Source organism: Pinus tabuliformis, chromosome 5_2, assembly GCF_031772625.1.
Source record: "Pinus tabuliformis cultivar Carrire ecotype Pingquan chromosome 5_2, CPIR1, whole genome shotgun sequence".
NCBI lineage: Eukaryota > Viridiplantae > Streptophyta > Pinopsida > Pinales > Pinaceae > Pinus > Pinus tabuliformis.
This window is the reverse complement of record NC_142306.1, coordinates 154,602,217-154,624,546: the sequence shown is the minus strand read 5'-3', so window position 1 is coordinate 154,624,546 and position 22,330 is coordinate 154,602,217.

The following is a 22,330-nucleotide window of genomic DNA, read 5'->3' as shown; positions in this document are numbered from 1 at the left end:
AAAGCTAGTCTTATTTCCATTCTGTTTGCAAACATATTTCAATTTTTACGTTAATGAAATGAAGTATTATTTATGCTGCATCTCCGTATTTATATTTATTTATGTACTTTATTGTGTTCCTGCATAAATCCAGATCAGTGATATAAGAGCGGTCTAATCTTTCTCTGTTTTTCTTTGCATGTCCCCATCGAGGCCGGGATATAAGGAGTTAGGGCTTGAACTGGTCGAACCTTTGCAAGACCAGCCTCACAAATCCCAATGCCCTCCCATGGCAGATGAAAAGAAAGATGAGGGGGTAGGAAATCCTATCAAAATCTTGCTCGAAGAAGCCCTCGAGTGATAAAGGAATGCGATGATGGAGAACTTTGCCCAGATCCTTCAACGGCTACCCAGGGGCGATGCATCTAGCAGCTACTCTGGAAACACCACACCCTTAAAGGTACGAGTTAACTTTGAAATCCCCATATTTGAGAGTCAAATAGATGCAGATGTCATAGCTAAATGGTTAAATTTGCTAGAAGGTCATTTTTCTATTCATGATTTTTCTAGCTAGGAGAAGATTACTTTCACTCTTCTCAAAGCCGCCTCCCACGTCAAGGACTGGTGGTAAACCTACTATGAGAAAAAGGATGAAAGTACGGCCTCATTATTTTCATCCGTACCCACGTGGAATTCATTCAGGGATGCCATTAAGGAGCAGTACTACCTTGTCGAAATCTATGAGGATAAATAAATAAAGTGGACCACGTTGCGGCAAGGAAGGGACCAAGACGTGCCGGTTTACCAATATTTTTCATACCCTTCACACAAAGTTGGGTATCAAGGATTCTGAGCAGCAATTGGTACTCAAATATTGCGGCTGCCTACACAAGTACATTTAGGACGAGATGGAGTTCCTGGACATCTCCTAGCTTGGCACGGCGTACTGATACGCCGTCAATATTGAGCAGAAGTTTAAATAGAAGAAACAAGACCTTGGATCCATGAATCTGAAGCAAGGGAAAGGCTTCCCCAAACCGCAGAACCAAGGATACTGCCAAGACGGGGTGATCCAAGACAACCCATTGAAGCTGCAAGTAAAGAACACCACCACGAAGTCAAAGAAGGACACAGAAAAGTGGTGTGAGTTTCATAAGAGCTCCACTCACAACACAAGTGAGTGTCAAGACAAGCAGTTGCTGGTGGCCGAGTTAAAGGTCTTAGAATCAGATGCATGTTCCAACCCTGAGTTAGAATCCGACAAGAGGAATGATAAAGGGAAGTAGATCCTTGATGTGGAGCCCAATGCCATTGTTGCCACCGCCAAGATATAGAAGAATGACCCTGAAGATCTAGAGGAGGGAGAGCTTCTTTTCCGCTCACAAATGTGGGTGAAGGGTTCACCACCGTAATTCATTATCGACAGTGGCAGTGAAAATAACCTCATTTTAGCAAAGTTTGTGAAGCAGCTGGGCCTACTGACCATACCACACCCGTAGCTGTACAACATCGGTTGGCTTCACCAAGGATGAGATATCTTAGTCTGCTAACAGTGTCGCCTTCCCTACATCATCAAGCCCTTCACAGATGAGGTATTATGTGATGTGGCGCCTCTTGACATTTGTGATGTATTATTAGGAAAACCATACTTGTGGAAGTGACATGCTGTATATGAGTCGAAACCTCACTCTGTTATTATTTCTTTGGGTAATACATTATACATGACACTGGAGGTAGCCCCACCTACCACCACCTCTTTGATCTCTGCTAAGAAATGCAGTAAGATCATCTTCCAGACTAGGAAATTTATTTTCTTTCTAGTTCACTCTAAAGGTATGGGGAAGATTGTAGCCACATACATGGCCCCTGGGGAGGGTTCCTCCATGTAGCAAAAGCAGGTGGATACGGTTGTGTAAGAACATGGGGACATGTTTTCCTCTCCCACAGGGTATCGTTGCACTGTCGGGTCAAGCATTCATTCGATCTGACTCTTGGAGCACCTCTACCCAACAGGTCGATATATCTCCCCTCCATTGAAGAAAATGCCAAGTGAAAGCAATGACATGATCAACATTGGGTGCCACACTAGTTTCAGGTGGGTGACAAAGTTTGGTTGCATTTGCAGAAAGAATGCCTTACAAGAGCCCATCGGAATCTCATACCACTCCGATATGGTCCTTACACCATTACAAATGTTGTGGGAAACAATGATTTGGAGCACAACATTCCCCCATTCCTTGGCTTGCACCGATTTTTCAATGTGGACTTCCCTCGACCATGCTTCCCACCATTATTCGACACATCGTAGATTGCAGAACATCTCTCTAGGGACCAAGTTCAGCAGAAGTTTCCCCATCTCATGGAAGCACTCAACGCAATGGGGACCATTGCTTCCTAAGGGGGGAGGAATGATCCAGGTGGATTTTGGTGGCCACGTACCTATCCCACTTAGATCCCCACAACTGTCTCTTTCAGTTTTTCAGTTTCCTTAATTGTAACACAATTTACTATTTTTGGGAGTTTTTTAGGTCCTGAACTTCTAGAGTTGTTTTGAGGCCCTAAATGACATTTTTTGGGAAAACGAGGGCCAAAATGGGTTGTAAAACCATGTTGGTCATTCAAAAGTTGTAGTACTCAGATAGATCTTTCTAATAAGGTATTGTGCACATCAAACGAAGATCGTATGCCAAAGTTACAACCCCAGGAAGTTGATGTACCAATTTTACACAAATGGGGCCCAGAGTTTGGCATTTCATCTCCTAGGGTTAGGTTTTTGGATGTTTAGTGTTTTCCATTGTTTCTCAACAATAAATAGTCCTTCAAGCCTCATTGTAACATAGTTCAGAGGCATGTAGTCACCACATATCTTCTCAGAGATAAGCTACGATCGCCTGAGCTAGTCTACTTTCCATTCTATTTGTAAGCATATTTCAGTATTTTACATTAATGAAATGAAGTATTATTTCTATTGCATCTCTGTATTTATATTTATTTCTCTACTTTGTTGTGTTCCTGCATAAATCTGGATCAAAGCTCCTGAAATAGTAAGATCCATCTACATATTTTCCCTTCAAGGACATGCTTATTGACCAAATACTTCAACAAAAAATGATCAATAAAGAATTTAAATGGTTCTCCAAGTAGATAGTTCCTAAAATTATGAAGTGAATATACCATTGCGAGAGCCTCCCTTTATGTGGTAGTATAATTATTTTCTTCCGATGAGAGCTTCCTATTGGCAAAGTATATAGGATGATCTAGATTTCTCTCCCCTAGTTGAGATAGAATGGCCCCTAAGGCAATCCCTGAGGCATCTACATGCACATGGGGTAGACTAGAATCGGTGCACTGGCAAGTTTCTCCTTTAGAGTATCAAATGCAACGCCACACTCAACATCCCACACAACGCACTCAATGTTTTTCAATAACTTTTCTAGAGGAGCAGTGATCAGGGTGTAGTTGAAAATAAACCTATGGTAGTATCTCGTATGCCCCAAAGTTGATCTTAGTTGTTTAACAATCGTTGGTGGCAGCATATTCAATATCACCACAACCTTGGTAGGATCTACATAGACTCCTTCCTTACAAACTATATGTCCAAGCAATGTTCTAAAAGGGATAGTAAAAATACACTTCTTCAAGTTCAGTGAGATCTGTAATTGCCTAAAATGATCAAACATCACCTAGAGCAGACTGGGATGCTTCTTCAACAAACTATACACCATCCAATCATCCACATATACTTCAAGAAAATTATGAATGTAGTATCGAAATGAAACAATCACGATCCACGAAAAGAAAATGGGGGCATTTTTCAGGCCAAACGACATGATATTGTAAGCATAAGAGAACCACTCAGTTGTGAAGGTAGTTTTCTTCTTATCTTCATCTGCAATCTGGACTTAGTGTTAACCAGAAAATCCATCAATAAATTAGTACGCTTAATTGCCAATAACATTGTTTAATACCATGTCGTTGAATGAAGTAGGTAATGGGTCATGCACACAGACATTGTTAAGACTTCGATAATCTACCTACACCCACATATCATCTGGATCCTTCTTATCTTGAATGAAAATGAGGCCAACTCACTTAGCTTCATCAACAGGGAAAATGAGTCTTCCTGCGAGCATCTTGTTGATTTCTTTCTTTATCTTCTCTTTTACTCTTGGGTTCAACTTGTACATTTGATGCTTTATTAGTCTTGCATCCAACTTTAGCATGATTTTAATTTCTCCCAAGTATCTTTTAATCCCCTTGAGATCTGCAACTGATGTAGGAAACATATCTTCATATTCCTTTAGAAGGTCAAAAATCTCTTTTGTAGTCTTCTCGTCTCAGTAATCGCAAATGAAAGCCAGCTTAGGTTTCTCCTTAGTGCCAATGTTGTGCTTCCGTAACTTCAATGGCTTTAGATGTGGAAATTATGTGATAGGTCCATATTTTATACCTCACTCCCTTTCTGACTCCTTGAAGGCTAAGTGCCTCAATTCCTCCAAGTCATCTCCATCTGAATCTTTATCTACGTTCCCACAAGAGACACTGCTTCATGGAACCCTAATTCGTAGATAGGGTCAGGAATATCTTGGCCAATATAATCCTCTACAAGTAGTCCTGCAGGGAACATAACCCTCTTGATAGCTTTCATAGCTACCGCAATCTCCTCATCTTCATTTGAAAAATATTAAAGTGGGCTACCATTGGTTCCCATGTATTTTTTTACCTCATCATTTCCTTACTTACATACCAAACCTACGGAAATGTTCCTAAGGTATGAATGAATTGATGCACCCACAAAGCTTTAGGAAGTCCTTCTTTGGTACATTTACTTCTGCACCTATGAATGTGTTTCTACAGATCTGTGTGTCCCTCGTACTTAGGCATACCAAATGAATAATCCCTTGGGCCATCAAAGTGACACACCAAAGTGTACTTGAAAGACATTGTTAAGAAAATTAATCCCTCTTGCGGACAAGACTGATCTCCCTAGACCTCATTGAAATCTAGTAACAAAAAACGAAGAATTTCTACCTTTCCCTAGATTACGATTGAATGAAACAAGCAATATGAGAGAGGTCACTTACCATTTAATAAAAATTCCTGATGAAGATCATTTCAGTTCTTTCAGTTCCTTCAACTGTTCGCTCTCTTCGATGCTTGAGAGATCGTTCCAGTGGTTCCCACATCTTCTACATGATGTATGGAAGGAGATATGCATAGACATAAACACACACAAGGTCAAAGAATGCAGTATATAGCATAAAAGATAAATGAAATAATTAACTCAACATATATCATAAATCGAATGAATAAGCAATCATAACCTATGTGGATGATCAAGGAATCCCAAAAATGATATAAAAGAAGACATATTTGGGAATGAAAAATTGCTTTAATATTAATAAAATGGAGAACAAAATTACAACCTCAAAGACTTGATGTTTCAAGTCTCTTCTCACAATATCCAACCCTCTCCTTTGATGAATAACATCCTAGCCTTATTTGTGCAACACAAGCCTACTTCCAATAGCTCTCCTCAATCCACAGGGCTATGTTATATTTATAGGCCAAGAGGGGGAAGTTTGGGATCCATTTCCCAAGGGATGAGATCCACAAATGGTGGGATAGGGGTTCCACAAAGAGAGGGAGGTAGCTCCATGATGGGAGGGATCAGGGCTGAATAGGCATCCATTCAAAGCTTGTTAGTTGGGAAAGATTCAACTAACAATGCTTATAGACTTTACTTTTTATTTTTACATTCATTAAGTCAAGTGCGCAGGCCACAGTGTAAGACAGAGCACACTTATCTGCAGTTCCTAATGGACTCTTCTGCATATGCACAAAGATTGACTAGGGAACTGCACGTGAAGCCAAAAATGAGTTTTAGAGCCTTGGGATCTAGGAATTTCATTCTCTTTGGGATAGTTTGGATTCTAGCCTTGCAAGGGGATGCTTTGGAATATGTTTATGGATAGTGAAAGATACAAACCTATGGTCATTTACCTAATATGAAAAAATGGTGTGTAATAGATTGCCCCCTAAAGTGCCAAGTCATAAGAGATGTTTGATGACTGAAGCACTTTATCATGCCAAAGTTTATGTTAGAGACTGTAGTTGGAGACCTAAAACAATCAATCAAATGTTACAATGAAATATATAATCATCGCTGAGGTAGGAATTCCCATACTTAGAGCATAAATGTCTCAAAGAACCAGTATAAAAATACATTTGAAGATCCATGTCAATAAACGACATAGTATGGACACAACCATTAAAGGACCTATGTTTACAATCATGAATATTTAATAACCCCACACAACTTGGATGGATGAAAATAGATTCAGGGTCTTGATCTCCATCTCTCGATCCATAGTACGAATGTAGCCATGCGAGTGAATTCCTCGTAGTCAAACATGGTAGAAACCACTTGATTATGAGTCAATGATGTGAACCGTTAACAAGTGTGAGAGAAACCACCAATAATGAAAATGGTTCTCAAGGTACTTCCAGTATAATCTATGAAGTGTGAATCGATGTGCTGATGTCAAACAATCATAGAATCATTCTATCGAAGGTCAATGATGAGAGCCTATCGTCGAAGGCAAGAAACCTTCCATTAAGGCATGTAGACTTCAATGTACTTAAGGTTTCTATATCAACTTCGTAGATAGTGAGTTGAAGTCGATAGGAAGAAACCTGTTGCAGGAGGCCCTATGACATGAAAATCATGTCAAGTTTTGAAGAACAACATTTTGGAGTAAAATAGGGCTGTCTCAGGGATGGTTGACACAACTGAAGGCTATGAATAGAAAATTAATTTGATTGAGGTTGGAATTCTCTTAAACATATCAGTGACACAACATTTTAACTGGGAAGCATTTGACTAAAAAAATAATACCTAAATCAACTGAAGACTTTCATTGAGGTATGGTGAACTGAGAGGTAAATGGATTTCCCAACCCAAACATAAAAAGTGATGGAGTGTCATGTTCAAGAGCGACATACTGCCTTTTACAATACAAAAACAAAGTTTTTTTCCCACTTTTCCCTCACCATTATTGGCAAGTACCTCTTTATTTTTGGAAAGCTTGAGGAGGATAACATATGCTTGTCCTGTAAGCTCATTCTTCGAATGAGTCCTTCGAAGTATTTTTAAAAAACCCTAGGAAGGAGTGGTACGGTCTCGTTAGATTAATGAGTCATGCACTGTTTAATTTTTACAAGTCCAGTGAAGGGGTAACTCGATGACATTTTCATGTTTAAGGATTTTGAAAGGACATAAAAGAAAACTCATTCGATTATTTCAACTCAAATTTTAATGAGGCTGGAGAAAGTGTAGCTCAGTGTTTTTCAGTTTTATGGAGGCAAGGATAAAACATAAGTAAAATCCACAGTGTCCTTTTTCGTAATTTGAGTCCCTCAAGCTCGAAAAAGGGTAAAATAATGTAGGAGAGAAATCTATTGACCATGATTAGTCAACGTATACCTTTTTCATAATAGTCTAGTTCAATCCGTAAAAGGGGTAAACTTATACTGAATAGACAGTTGTTCATTTACTTTTACGAGTTCGAACAGTCAAGTACTCGACAATCTTTTCATGTTTAGGGAGTCTGAAAAGGGCATAAAGAGAACTCCTTGTTTTGTTTTTTCGTAAGTTTTAACGAGTTTGAAAAAGTGATAAAAATATACTCAATTCCAAAATGATTCATTTTCATAAATAACTTGTGATATGCACACTTAAACTAAAAAATTATCGTCATTGGTAAAAAATATAGTAAAAAACATTATAAATTTGTTTTTTTACCCTTTGAGAGTGATAGAGTGCATTTTTCACCAAGAACTTCAGAGGCAGATTCTGGGAAAACCATTGGACCAAATTTCTATCCGTCTTCTCGAGGGTAAATCCTCTGATATCTTCATTTCCATGGTTTCTATTTTTCATTTGACCATGTATTTTGGTTTTTTAGGGAGGGTTTTCAAATGGAAAATCACCCTTTATGTGCGTAGTCACCCTTATCAAGCATGCACACATCGATTGAGTTTTTTACACTAAAAATGGGATGTGTGCAGTTTATAAGCCTAGAACTATGCACATCACACTATTTTTCTCATGCGGTTGCGCTCAGTGCCGTGGGAATTAAAAATTTAGTTGAAAACACCCAAATTTCTTGCAAAATTTTACCACAAACCTTTCTAATGATCCTCCATGTTCGTTTGCAGGGGTTAGAGATGAAAAAATGGAGTGGAGAGAGTGTGAACATGAAGAACAAGAAATAGACTCTCTGAACCATCTAGAGACAATACAGAAATTGACAAATTGTGGCCTATATAATTTTTTCACTATTCCAGGCATGAAGGCCCAACTATGCTTGCTGGAGGGGATAGTGAGCAAGCGGAATATACAAGAAGAATGCTTCATAATTGGATACCATAGACTCACTATAGATGCAAATGAAATTTACTTCTTGTTTGGGCTTCCACGCAGTGGGGTGGAAATTTCTCTGTAAGGACATAGGTGAGGTGAAGAAACAAATGCAACCTATCTAGTGCAACACTACTTCCGAGGAGCTGCTCTCAAGGATGGGAGAATTGATATCAAAACCATAGAGAAACTTCCTTTGAGAGATATTGGGTTCACTGTTGCATGACTATGCGGAAGTGCAACTCTTCACGTGCTTACAAAGGCTCAGATGCAAATCGTCGTAGAGTGTTTGCAACCTACAATATTCAACTAGTGTGAAGTGGTAGTTGCCAATTTGAAAGGGAAACTAACTAGAGTCAAAACTGGAAAACTCAAGAATTTTGGGTATGATTCCTTCGCCATTTCGTCTTCTCTAGAGAGGATCCCTCTTCTTGCTCCACAAGTGGCTATAGAGAGAGGAGGACATCGAGACCTTCACATGCTAAAGTGGGTCACAATTATGGCATGCCACGGAGGTGGTGAAGGGACAACGATCTAGTATACTCCTAATTTCTTTAGGTGGCCAGAAAATTAAATCACCATGATTGAAGATTTTCCATATGAAATCATGGATTAGACAGGTCATCCAGATATGCCACTTCTAGCTGGGATGTAGTGGGGTGATCTAGGTAAAAACATCACACTTTGGTTGTTTTTTAATTTTTTGTTTTTTGGGCATCCAAAATTAATTTCCTGAAATGATCATGCAGATGTGGGGCTAGTGAGACGAGCAGGTCTACGCAAATATGATAGGTGCGTTGAGAAACCAGTAGCTCTTGTAGCGCATGCACCCGACGTAGCAGAGGCATTGAATGAGCTAGAGAATAACATTGAGAGGTTGACCCTAGAGATCCCAGACGTTGGGATTGATGACTTGCCATTCCTCTATCAGAGGCACATTGTGGGGGTTCCCATACCTATTAGTCGCTTGCTACAATGAGTAGCTCGCATTGTAGTCTGCTACCATGATCATCATGCGTAACTTCTAGTCTTAGGGCTATATTTTTTCATTTTCATGATCTATCAGCATGTCCACATAATAAAGGCCATATGGCCTCATGTTTTTGGATCATACATTTTTGTAAAACCATACCTTTTACAAACATTTTACTTAATGAAAACTATTACTTCTATCTCAATCTATCTTGTACAATATATGGATGAATATTGTTTTTACTTTCTTACAGATGTTTACCATCAACACATCAATGATCAAATGTAATTCAAGATAAATAGGAAAAGTAATAGAAAATTGTAAAAAGATGCTAATTTTTTTTTTGCACACAAAACATAATTACAATGTACCCATGAAGAGGCACATGCCTCGTGAGATTTTTTTGATATTCTTAAGTAAATGGTATAGGCAGATGAAATAAAGGTTTATTGATAAAATCACATAAAATACTCGGCTTAAAAAGGGACTTGTTTAATTTTTTAACAAGCTTGAAATAGAACTATGCTCATGAATTTCATAAAGTGGTTTCATTTTTATGCGAGCTTGAAATGAAAATAACTATGCTCAAAGTTTGTTTCATTTTTTAGTGAGGTTGACATAACAAGAGAACCATCCTCAAAGTCAATTGTTTCATTTTTTAACAAGGTTCACATAATAAAATAAGCATCGTCTCAGGCACTTGTTTAATTTTTAGTGAGGTTGACATAGTAGAAGAACCATCTTCACAAATATTTGTTTCATTTTTCAATGAGGTTGAAACAGTAAAAGAACCATCCTCATGGGTTGTTTCATATTTATGCGAGATTGAAACAAAAATAACTCTTCTCATAAGAACCTGTTTCATTTTTTTTACGAGGTTGACACGGTAAAATAACTCTCCTCTTAGTCAATTGGATCATGGATTCCATTTGGAAGAAACATAGGCCAAGGGATTTTCCCTGACCATGGCTTCCAAGAGATCTTCGTCAGAAGGAAGAATATCTCTTTGGAAGGAATACATGTGGAGAGAATCAAAAGGGGTAATAAAATCCATTTCAAACTCCTCCATACAGTTCCCTATGTCAATTACCAGATCTAAGTCATAATAAGTCGAGCCAACAATGAGTGGCGCACTTGCATCAGTAACTGAAAGCTTGGGACTGATTGCCACATAATTAACCCATTGTGAGGTTGATACCACTTGCCACTAAGGAACATTCAGGGCTGTCGGATGGCTGGTAGTCAAATCAAGATATATGAATGAAAAATGGTCAATAGTCACAATGTTTCGATTGTGAGGAAAATATATAACGCAGAAGAGTGTTGATAAGACAAATTTCATGGCATAGACATAGTCTCGCCCAAGGAGAAAATTTAAACCCAAGTGGCCTTGGACTACCATAAGATCAATACAGATAGTTTTACCTTCCAGAGTAATAGTTAACTTAGGAAGGATCCCTAAATGCTCGTTAATGGTTCTGTTAGAAGCTAAAAGATTCTAGGTAATAGGCACAAATTGAGAGGAACCCAAAGCTTTTCAAGCATATGAGGATAAAATATTGACAGAAGAACCTTCATCTACATTTACGCGTCGCACATTCTTACCATATGCTTTAACAATGATTTTGAAAGAGGTGGAAGAAGGAAGACGAGGTCCTGTCAGTCTACTCCAATCAAAGGAAATAACCTCATCACTTGGAGGGGGATCAACGAAAACAAGTGAAATGCCGCCATGTGTAGAAGAATTTGAGGTAACCAGGAAAACCTGAGTGGTATTAAGTTCACTCTCTAAAGGGAGAGTTGGATTGACTGAATATAGAATCAAGTCGACCACTTGATCAACCAATGGCTCATCAACTTGAGTGATATGTGTTTCACTCTCCAATGGAAGAGTGTGATTGAATGCACTTGGAATTAGATCAATCACTTCATCAACTAACGATAGGTTGAGAGAAATTTTAGGGTAACTAGTTGGAAGTTGTTGCTGTGAAATAGTAAGTTTTTCCAGCAATTTTGAGGCTTCATCCAGATGAGGGAAAAGGTGACTATAATGGATCCCTTTGCATAAGCTATAAGGAAACATAACTTTACCCTTTTTCCCAGGAACCTCACAATCACTAGTCAATGGATCAAAAATAGGTTGATAAGATTATTTTGACCATATTTCCAAGACCTTAGGAATACCAGAACAACTAATAAGGATGTGGTCACCCTTACAAAGATTGCAAGGGTATCTGGGCTTGCGATGCATACTGGAAGTTTCCTCAACATTGCCATTAACTACAACCATGGCCGGTTGGTTGAAATATTTCTTATCTTGCTTCTACTTCTTCTTCCATTTCTTCTTCTTCTTAGTCACCTAGCTATTAGCATCAAGGATTTTACCAAGCGAAGAAGAAGAAGGAGAAGATGACATGTTGGTTGAAGAAGGTAACGGTTCAACATGAGGTTGGTGATGTTGAGATGATGAACTCGATTGAGGTGAAAAAATCAGTTGAGGTGGAATAGTTTGGGTATTTTAGATCAAATAATTTAAAAACAACCACACCGGTAAACCTATCATGAATACGAGAAGTGACAATGTAGCCATATAAGGACCAACATTTGAAAAATCATGGGGAGGATTAGGTTTCCCATTAAAAGGGGATTCTTTATCATTAACTTTCAACATTGATTCCATAAGATTCAATGTAGATAAATTTACTATCAATATTAACAATTGAAAATCACAATCCACACCTCAGGTCTATAAAAAAGTAAAAACAAGAAAATAACATATGCTATTAAATCTAAGGAATCAAACAATGCAAATAAGATTTTCACAGCGAAATCACTAGTTGGTGACGAAACCCAAGGTCACAGAGATCAATGTGAAAAGTGGCTAAAGATAGAGCGGGTGGAACTAGTTACTCCGAGAACCTGCTTAATGTACATGATCTGGTGTAATTAAACTTCATTTATGCCATCTCAAATGAAGAATACCCTTCAAAAAGGTCCAAGTGAGTCTAGCCAATGTTTGTTCTAGGTACAACAGATACTTCCCCTCCATCATCACCTCTGGTATAGCCCTAATATTATGTTCTCTAAGGTTACCACATAAAGAAATTTAACCTAGGGGGACAGTCGCATATCAAATGTACATGCAAGGGTAGAGTAACAAAGCTCAATCCCCTTGAAAGTTCCTCAACACTGTTAATCTGAGGTTTACTTCCAAGTGACTCTAAATTACCTTTCAGTACCACTTTTAATACGTGTAAAGCACTCTACCGTAACCAGTGAAGTGGGATCGATCACTCCATTGGGTACGACATGATATCGTGTTTAACTCCCTTGTAAAGGGAGCTTTCCAGAGCCAAATTGCGTAAATGGATTTACTCCCTATCGCAAGATGCTAATGTTTGTTTGCAGATTTGGAAATTTTACTCAATTCCCTATTCCAAATCCCTACAACCTAATCTAATGTAGGTGGAAAAGAGCCCTAAAATAATACAAATTTCTAGATTGATTTTATTAGCGTTGATTTTAAGAGCTGTTATTTACTCACAAGGTAAATAGATGTGAAACTGTCGATGTTATGACTTGACTAAAATACTAATGGAATCGAATATGAAATTGTAATATTTTCTTTTCGATGAATTGTAACTAAAATGAAGGAATATGTTTCATTAACTTTTCAAAATATACAAGAATCAATGAATCATTTCAAAATCTACATCAGAGAGAATGAAAAATACACAATTCTTGGCTCTTCTTTGGAAAATGCAACCTAAATATTTCAAAATTTAAGTTACAAGCAACAAAAATTTGAACTTACCAACTTCTAGCATACCCAAACAAACAATTGATACATTCTTCCTTCAACATACACAAGCTTTAATTTCAATTTGACGTAATGAGTTGCAAATCACTGTAAAGCAGAAGATTATGTTGTGTTAAAGAAAAAATTAATCAATAATCACTTTGGAAAAACAAAAAACTTCCAACCACAAGTGCTCTCTTGAAAAACCCTAAATTTTCCTAATACTAATGACACCTTGCAACTTAGAAGACAAAGTACTTAATATGATGCTTTAGCGTAACAAAGGACAAACTCAAACTATCCAACAATGACTAGTCCTTCCATTGATTAATTAGAAATTCACCAGATCAAACTTCAAACCCTATTTTGCAAAAGTAAAAAATTCTTCAAAATGTAACCTAGATGGTAAAATCAAAATAAGGAGGAGATTACCGTAAGGTAGACAAGCTTAATTAAAGAGGAAAAATTCAAAATCTCTAGACTTGATGAGGAGAAAACTGAAATTTTCAAAAATTTCAAGTATGTGCACAGGTCATAGAACAAACTAGTGCGCATACACATTTTTGCAAAGAGAAAAGTGCACAGAAGTGCACGTTGTGACTAAAGATAAAGTGCTCACAGCAAGAAATTTTTAGAAAAAATAAAAACAAGTCAAATGAATCACAAAATCTATATTTTCAATCATTTCCAAACACTCAGAGAAGGCTACAACATAAGGATCAAAGGTCAAAACAAATAGAATTAGGGAGAGTGAGTCGTTCCCCAGAGGAGTTTCCAATTTTTTAAGCAGACTAATCCCTCTTGTGAACAAGACGAATCTCCCTATACCTCATAGAAATCTAGTAATAAACAACAAAGAACTGCTACCTTTCCCTAACTTATGATTGATTGAAACAAAAAATATGAGAAAGGTCACTTACTATTTAATCAAAATGCTTGATGAAGTCCCTTTCAGTGCCTTTGACCATTCGCTTCTCCTTCATGCTTTAGAGACCATTCCAGTTGTCACCACAACTTCTCCATGATGTCTTGAAGGAGATCCGCATAGACAGAAACACACACAAGATCAAAGCATCTAGTATATAACATAAAAAATAAATGAAATAATTAACTCAACATATATCATAAATTTAATGAATAAGCAATCATAACCTATGTGGTTGATCAAGGAATCCCACAAATTATATCAAAGAAGACATAATTGGGAAAGAATAGTTGCTTTAATATTAATAAAATGGAGAACAAACTTACAACCTCAAAGACTTGATGTTACAAGTCTCTTCTCACAATCTCCAACCCTATCCTTGGATGAATAGCCTCCTAGCCTTATTTCTTCAGCATAAGTCTACTTCTAACAATCCTCCTTAATCCTTAGGCCCGTGTTGGATTTATAGGCCAATAGGGGGAAGTTTGGGATCCATTTCTGAAGGGATGAGATCCACAAATGGTGGGATAGGGGTTCCACAAAGATAGGGAGGTAGCTCCATGATGGGAGGGATCATGGCTGAATAGGCATCCATTTGAAGCTTGTTAGTTGTGAAATATTCGACTAACAACGCTTCTAGACTTTTTTTTTCACATTCGTTAAGTCATGTGTGCAGGCTAGAGTGTAATACAGAGCACACTTATGCACAATTCCTAATGGAATCTTCTGTGATGCGCAAAGATTGACTAGGGAACTGTGCAAGAAGCCAAAAATGAGTTTCAAAGCCTTGAGATCTAGGAATTTCATTCTCTTTTAGATAGTTTGGATTCTAGCCTTGCAAGGGGATGCTTTGGAACACATTTATGGATAGAAAAATATCCAAACCGATGGTCATTTTTCTAATGTGACAAAATGACGTGTAATAGACACCCATCCTTAGAACTGCTTGCGATGATCTCCCCACCACCTTGCTTGTGTTTCTAGAAGGGAAACATCAATTAATGGGATCTTATGTGTTTCTTCAACTTTCAAATCAATTTCATTAACAAAATTAACAGTAGATCCCATACCATTGAAAATAGAAAAATTTCGTACCTTGGTACCATTCTATCATGCATAGTGAACAATTTCACATCTTCTAGCATGTAGCTCATGATCTCCCTATTTCCAATCATCCCACACAACCTCTGAACCGACCTCTATGCTTTGAACATTTCTCCAGCTAATAGAGCCATCAACTACAGGGTTTATGTAATCCTCCCTCTTTCCTGATGTGAGTTGGTATATCTAGTCCAAAATGTTACGTTCTTATTTTTCATCCACTGACATTGTAAATATGGGACCCTCATAAGGATCCAAGGGATGAATCACTCTAACCCCATCCACTTTAAAGGTCATTGTCTCTAATTTTAAATCAATTACATCATAGTTCTCAATGGCTTAATCTATCCCCAGTAATGTAGGATAGGGATATTTGTCTCCCATAGTGTCTATGACTTCAAAGTCTACATATTTCTTCACCCCTGCGATATCCACTTCGACATCCTCCAAATTTCATATCGAAATAATGCAATACAGATTAGCCATCTATAAATAAATTGGGGCAAATCCTAGTTTTGGTTTCCAAGGGCTTCCTAGGTTACAAGGATTTTGTATTTTTCAACCAGGTTCTAAATCAAATGAGATGTAAACTGGGGTCCTTGATCCGTCACTATTTCTCTAGGTACTCCAAAATAGACAAAAATATATTCAAACAAGAAGTTTGAAAGAAAATGCTCTGTAGTTCTAGTTAATTCTTTCACCTCAACCCATTTTGTGACATATTCTGTACAGACTAGAATGTAGGATTTCTGTTGAGATGATGGGTTAATTGGTCCTACAAAATCTAGGGCCCATTTCTCAAATGGTTCTAAAACTATTTGAGGTTGCAACAACATCTCGTTTGATTGGAGTGGCTGACCCATTCTCTGGCAACTGTCACATCCCTTCATGAATTTCTTAGCATCCTGGAATATTGTGGGCCAATAATATCTTGTTGAGAGCACCTTGTATCCCATTCTCTTATCTGCAAAGTGTCCTCCACAAGGTTCCTCATTACAATCTTGAAGGATATCAAAAATTTCATCCTCCCTTACACATTGTATGATCTGATGGTCTAGCACAATGTGATAGAGATTTCCTTCTATCCATGAGTATCTAGCACTTTGCTGAACAATCCTTTTCTTTTCCCTATAGGATAGGTGTTGGGCGATCTTTCTTGCAGCAAGATAATTAGCTATGTTTCAATACCACAATGACTGAACTGAATAGAAAAAAGATATTCATCCGGAATTTTTTTTTGAATAGGCATGCTTTCACTACCAACATTCAGCCTAGAAAGAAAATCAACCACCACATTATCTTTCCCAGGTTTATCTAGGATGGTTATATCAAATTCCTATAACAACAGTAACCACTGTGTAATCCCGCCATTAATGACTAGTTTGTTCATAAAAAAGCGAATGGCAGAGTAGTTAGTGTGTACAAACACTTGATATCATGTGATGTAGTGCCGAAATTTATTGATGGCATGCACTACTGCAAGGAATTCGTTCTCAGTCACTGTGTAATTGAGTTCATTTGGAGTCAAGTTTTTACTTATATAATAAATGGCATATGGTTTCTTGTCCTCCAGCTGGCCCAAAATAGCTCCCACGGAAGTATCAAATGTGTCCGTATCTATATGGAACGACAAATTCCAGTTCGGTCCCCACAAAATAGGAGTTGTTGATACACAATCTTTTAATTTTGCAAAGGCATGCTCGCATTTTCATGTCCATACAAACTCTGCATCTTTCATAAGTAAATAAAATAAAGGAGATGCAATCTTTGAAATTTTTTCTATAAACCTCCTATAGTACCCTGCATGACCCAAGAAACTATGTACCTCTTTCTGTGTCTTGGGGATTGGGATTTTCAAGATTACCTCTATCTTAGCATGGTCCACTTAATCCCGTCAGCTAAAATAAGATGTCCCAGCACGATCCTTTCATTCATCATCATGTGACATTTCTCTGTACTCAAAGCAACATTATTCTATTCACATCGTTCTAATACTTTTTCCAAATTAACTAATGTTGTTTCAAAGGCGTCCCCATAGGGTGTGAAGTCATCCATGAAAAATTCTAGACAGTCATTCAACATATCCGATAAAATATCCAATATCGCCCTTTGGAAAGTTGTTGGCATGTTATAGAGTCCAAAAGGAAGAACCTTGTATGCGAAAGTTCCCCAAGGGAAGGTAAAGGTCATTTTATCTTGGTCTTCCGGGGTAATATATATTTGGTTGTACCACTAAACCCAGCTAAGAATGAGAACATTTTATTTCCGGACAGGGTATCAAGGACCTAGTCTATAAATGGCAAGGGGAAATGGTCCTTTTTAGTGGCTTTGTTAAGTTCTCTATAATCCACACACATCCTCTACTTGCCATTCTTTTTGGGGACAATGAAAAGCAAAGATAGCCGTTGATTGTTAGAAATGGGATAAATGAAGTTGGCATTTAGGAGTTTCTACAATTCTTTTTTTACTACCTCCTTCAATGCAAGGTTCATGCGTTGTTGTGGTTGTCTCACCCGATTGCAACCATCTTTCAAATAGATGTGGTGAGTGCATATGCTGGGATGCATACCCTTCATATCTGTATAATCCCATGAAAACACCTTTTTGTATTTCCATAACAGTTGTAATAGAAACCTATTCTTCTCACCAGTCAAGTTTGGATTGACATTAAGATATTTGCCTGGTTCTATTTTAATAGGACTGTTGTTAATACTTGGAGCGGTCTTCATCTGTTTGTTGGAAATAATACTGGGGGGGGGTGAATCAGTATTATCAAGACAATTCTTTTCAATTCTTTCACAGATTTGTATACGCTACTTTAGTTAGGTAAACCAGCATATATACGCAACTTCAGTAAAGGAAAACCGCGTATAACTTACAGACTTGTAATTTAATTATTCTTCAGATGTTGATTTTAAATCTGTGTGTCAGAACCATAGAAACAATAACCAGGAATAGGAAAATGCAGACAGTCACACACAAGAACACAAGATATAAGGTGGAAACCCAATGTGGGTGAAAACCACCTACTGCAATATGTCTCTATCTTTTTCAATTAGAAACTTCTTTTTACAATGATTCTGTACTGGTGCAGTCCTTTACCAGTACGTAGGCTGCAACCTGTAGAGAGCTACAACCCTCTCTCATTCTCCAGCTTCTCCTGGAAGGGAGCTACAACCCCCTTAGCTCTTGTACTAGCTGAGGTACTAGTACATAGGTGCTGACCTACAGAAGTCTACAACCTTCTCTTTTCTTCTAGGGACCACATTTCATAAATTTTCAGACTGGATCCATGAATATCAATCAAACATCAAGAATTTCTCCATCAAACAATCTCCTTTTCACCAATTAAAACTGAATCAAATAGACACTTCTCTGACAGCTGTACCCAGAACACAGTAACAGTAACCATACACCAATTTTGAACCCAGATCACTGTAGTAATCAACAGAAGCAGCTAGAACATAATTTAAGAGACATAAGCTACTTCAATATTCAAAAACATCCGTGCATACGCTTTTGTGTTAAGACCAACTTGCGTATACGCACTTTTTACTAGCAGAAACAACGTGTATACGCGCCATCGCTTCACTGAACCTGCGTATAGATCTATAAAGATAATTCAATCCTTCAAATATTCAGACATTAGTTAACCCAGATTATCAGATTTATAGATCAAGCGTGCGCCACATATAACAGATCAAAGTCATACAAAGATACTAAGCCTTAAGATTTTGACCCATCAATAGAACTTATCATTTTCTTTGCGCTTAGGTTCCTCCTTCGTTCAGATCCAGCTCTGCACCTTAACCTCAATCACCGGTATTCCAGATCTAGCACTTTATCAGATATTCAATAATTCATATCGTGACCTTTCCTAATGATCTCCTTCCTCTTTTATAGTCTTAGGCCTTTCACAATACCACGGTCCAAAACCATATCAAATCAATACCATGGACCCAATACTTGGGATCAACACTTCGGACGAGATACCATGGTCCAAAAGCATAGGTTCAAATACCAAGGACTAAATACCACGGACCAAACATAAGTTCTCCCACGTGTATGCGCTTTTCCTTGCGTGAAAGTGCGTGTATACGCATACGCAACTTTGGAACGTCTAACCCGCGTGTATACGCGTCTTGATCATGAAGAACCTACGTATATATATTTTTCTTCATTTTGAGAGCCTGAACTGAGATCTGTCACCAGAGTGAGTTGCCATCAAGGACAACACCTGTGCCATAGTGGCAAACCTATGTCATAATGCCAACAATCTCCCCCTTTGGACTTGATGGCAACCCCAAGATCCTCAAGGTCATTCTCTCCCTTTGTCATCAAGGGCAAAGGGTTATACTCCCCCTCAGTACATGCTGAAATCTCTACTCTGTAGTGCTAGCCATGCTCCCCCTGACTGTAGGCAAGATCTGCAAAAAGATGTTCTTCAAGAAGAACCATGACTCATACATCATAACTGATCTTCCTATCATCAAAGACTCTATACATGCATCTATCACCCAACCAAGTGGGGATCATCCACCCAACCAAGTGGGGATACACCAAGTAAATTACATCATTCATCCCAAGCTTAGTGGGGAAACCAAAATAGGCCGTTACATGACCTTGATAATAATAAAAGATATACATGACATAGAGACGAAATATCTAGAGCAAGACTATGAAAGTCACCAATAACTAATATCAACAACACTATTCAGATCAGCAACCATGTTCTCCTTCTGTTCTCCTTCTGCAGCTGATCCACCTGAACCCAAAACAACTTGTGTACTCGAACCAAGAGCTTCTAATGTAATGCCAACCATGCATTATTAGAAGTTTATCTGCTCCCCCTCAACCTGTGCCAGATGGTCTCTATTAGACCCATATCATACTCTTTTCAACCAGAGTCTGTCCCCACTGATTTCCTTCATATACACGACTGTATCTGCATAAATCGGCGTATGTATGCGGATCCTCCTCATGCAAATTGTGTACAACCACATTTCTCTGAAACAGATAGGTTTCAATAGCAATATGATGCATCAACTACCCCCAGCTTCTGGCTGAGGTATTCAAATGTCTCCCTGGGTAGTGGTTTGGTGAGAATATCAACAACTTGTTCCTTAGAGGGAACATACTCCAATTTGACCTTTTGTTCTAGCACTTGTTCCTGGAGAAAATGGTACTTGATCGGTATGTGCTTAGTCTTTGAATGCATGACATGATTCTTTGAGATACTGATAGCACTTGTATTATCACAAAAAAATGGAGATAGGTGGAGTACAAGTGATTTGAAGATCTTGCAATGTTTGCATCATCCAAAGGAGCTGTGTGCAGCAAGATGCAACAGCTACATATTCTGCTTCAACTGTAGACAAAGCAATAGAACTTTGTTTCTTGTTGAACCAAGATACTAATCTAGGACCCATGAAGAATGCACCACCACTAGTGCTTTTTCTGTCATCCACGCTTCCTGCCCAATCCGCATCTGTATATGCATGAAGTGTGAGATCTGTACCTCTAGGATACCATAAGCCATAATTTTGAGTTCCTTGAAGATACTTGAAAATTCTTTTAACTTCCTGAAGATGAGTTTCCTTTGGATTTGCCTGAAACCTTCCAACTATTCCCACTGCATGCATAATGTCTGGTCGGATACCTGTTAGATAGAGTAGACTACCAATCATGGATCTATAGGTTGGTTGATGTACTACTGTCGATTCATCATTTGTGCTAAGGCTGCATCCTGTCACCATAGGGGTACATACTGGTTTCGAATCCTCCATCCCATATTTCTTCAAGATCTGCTTGAGATACTTGCTTTGTGATAGAAAGATGCCATCTTTGTTTTATTGGACTTGTAAACCAAGAAAATATGTGAGCACACCAAGCATAGACATTTCAAACTCTTTCTGCATTACTAAGGCAAAATTTTGACTCATGTCTTCTTCATTGCTACCAAAGATGATATCATCAACATACACAACAAGTATTAGCAACTTATCATTGTCAAATTTTATATAAAGATTGCTATCAATTGATCCTTTTATAAAACCTTGTTGACGGAGGTATTTATCCAAGCAATAATACCAAGCCCTTGGAGCTTTTTTAAGGCCATAGAGAGCCTTTTTGAGTCTGCATACAAGCTTTGGATAATTTCCAAGGATAAACCCATCTGGTTGCTCAATATACACTTCTTCATCCAAGTCTCCATTTAGAAAAGTAGATTTCACGTCCATTTGAAATACTTTGAACTTCTGAAAACTAGAGAGAGCAAGGAACATTCTGATGGCCTCAAGTCTAGCAACGGGAGAAAAAGTTTCTTCAAAGTTGATTCCTTCTTGTTGAGCATACCCTTTACAAACAAGTCTGGCTTTGTTTCTAATAACTTCCCCATTTTCATTCAACTTGTTTTTGAATATCCATTTTGTCCCTATGACATTCTTATCTTTAGGTCTAGGAACCAACTCCCAAGTGTTATTCTTTTCAATCTGCTCAAGTTCTTCATCCATTGCCTTGACCCAGCATTCATCTTTGCATGCCTCTCTTACATTTTGTGGTTCAGTGGAGGAGAGCAATGCCAAATAGCTTGAAGCTTCTGCAATTGTTCTTCTTGTTTGTATACCTGCCTCTTTTTGCCCCAAAATTTGAGATTCTGGATGATTCTTCTGAATGTACCTGGATGGAGTCTTTTCTTCTATCCTTATCTGTTCTTCTGGTGCCTCATGGGTTTCTTCATCATGAATCTGATTTTATGTTGATGGATAGTCCTCATCATCTTCGAAGTCTTCAGATCTTACCTGCCTAGGAGTGCTTTCTTCTTCATCAACCACTACATCAATACTTTCAACAATTTTTCCAAGCCTTTTATTGTAACACTTGTATGCTTTGCTGTGGGGAGAGTAACCAAGGAGAATGCCTTCATCTGCTCTAGGTTCAAACTTGCCAAGATTTTCATCAGTATTTTTGATGTAGCATTTGCTCCCAAAAATTTTGAAGTATTTTACCGTGGGAGTCTTACCATACCATAGTTCGTGAGGAGTCTGAGTGCTGTTTACCCGGACGTTTGTCTTGTTGAGAATAGTAACTGCTACAAATGCGGCTTCACCCCAGAAGGTTGCGGGAGTTCCA